The sequence below is a fragment of the Carlito syrichta genome, unplaced genomic scaffold, assembly GCF_000164805.1.
Source record: "Carlito syrichta isolate Samal-C Ts95f unplaced genomic scaffold, Tarsius_syrichta-2.0.1 Scaffold315403, whole genome shotgun sequence".
NCBI lineage: Eukaryota > Metazoa > Chordata > Mammalia > Primates > Tarsiidae > Carlito > Carlito syrichta.
In genome coordinates, this window is record NW_007259499.1 from 89,229 (window position 1) to 91,257 (window position 2,029).

The following is a 2,029-nucleotide window of genomic DNA, read 5'->3' on the forward strand; positions in this document are numbered from 1 at the left end:
CCACTGCACTCCAGTCTGGATGACAGAGTGAGACTCCAACTCAAAAAAAAAAAAAAGAGAAAATATATATTGGCCATTTGAGTTTTTCCTTTTTTTTTAAATTAATTTTTTTTTTTTGAGTTGGAAGTCTCACACCATTGCCCAGGCTAGAGTGTAGTGGCACGCCCACGGTCACCCCAGCGGTGTCCTGCTGGGCTCAGGTGATCCTTCCAAGTAGCTGAAACTACTCACCCGCACTACCACACCCAGCTAATTTTTGATTTATTGTAGAGATGAGGTCTTGCCAAGTTGCCTGGGTAGGTCTCGAACCCGCGGGCTCAAGCGATCCACTCACCTCAGCCTCCCAAAGTGCTGGGATTACAGACTGAGCCACCGAGCCCGGCCAAGTTTTTCCTTTATATACTACTTCTTCATGTCTTGGGGGTATGGCCCCATTCTTTTCTTGGCGGCATTTTTTTCTTACTGATCTGTAAGAAAGGCTGTGTAGTGCAAGCATAGTTGCCTTTTTTTGTTGTTCTATATTTTTTCCCAGGTAGTTATTTTCTTTTATTTCTATGTTTTTGATGTAGAGACACTTTATTTTTATTTTTATTTTTTTGAGTCGGAGTCTCACTCTGTCACCCAGACAGGAGTGCAGTGGCCGCTCTCGGCCACCGCAGCCTTGACCTGCTGGGCTCCAGCGATCCTTCCACCTCAGCCTTCTGAGTAGCTGGAATTACAGGCGTGCGCTACCACACCTGGCTAATTTTTTGATTTTATTGTAGAGATGAGGTCTCGCCTGCCCAGGCAGGTCTCGAACCCGCGGGCTCGGGCAATCCACTCACCTCAGCCTCCCAAAGGCGTGGGATTACAGGCTGAGCCAACCGAGCCCGGCCAAGTTTTTCCTTTATATACTACTTCTTCATGTCTTGGGGGTATGGCCACCCATTCTTTTCTTGGCGGCATTTTTTTTCTTACTGATTTGTAAGAAAGGCTGTGTAGTGCAAGCATAGTAGCCCTTTTTAGTTGTTCTGTATTTTTTCCCAGCTAGTTATTTTCTTTTATTTCTGTGTTTTTGATGTAGAGACACTTTATTTAAATTTTACACAGTCAAATCTATCAATCTTTTCCTTTGAGGTTTTTTATTTTGCTTGATGCTGGTTTTATCTCTCTAAATGCAGTAAAATTATTTGAAATACAGAGGCTTCCACTAGGGCCTATCAGTCTTTAGTTGTAGAACTATCCTTGTTGTAAATTGTTCCACATTTTTCTTTTGAAAAAATTCAAACCTACAGAAAAATTACGAGAATGGCTCAAGGAACACCCACCTGCTTTCCCCCAGATCACCAGTCATTAACATTTGGTCATGTCTGCTCCATCTCTGTCTTCCCTGAATCATCTGAAAGACAACTGGATGTATCATGACACTTCACATGACTTGGTCTGTCATGTGTCCCCTAAGAACAAGCTACAATATAATATCCACTCAGGACAATGGCAGCCAATACAATGTTATTATCTAATATCCACACCATGTTCGTATTTCCCCAATCACCTGGACTGTGTCTGTCCTGGATCCAGGTTCCCAAGGAGAATGCACTGCAGACAGTTATCAGGCCCCTTGGTTTCCTTTATTTCAGATAAGTTCCTCCATGTTTTGTTTTGTTTTTTTTTTCTTTTTCTCTTTCACGACACTGATTATGGATTTACCCAATTGTTTCTTCGTTGTGCTTAGGTTAAATTTTTTTCAGGAGTGCAGCCTGGGGGAGGGCATGCCCTTACCAGTATCACATCGGGAGGCACCCAGTGTCAGTCCATCCCTATACTGGTGACGCTATGTTTGGTCATTCGGCTGACATGGTGTTTGGTAGGTTTCTCGGTGTCCTGTTCCTCAGCAATCCTTTCACCTGATGGTTTTGGCCTCCACTGACAATTCTTGGTTGAATCAGTTATTACTATGGTGGCTTTTAGGTGGGGATTTCTACCCCTTCCCTCGTTATTTAGTAGTTGACATTCTTCTGTAAAGAAAAACTTCCTCTTCTCTCCTCAC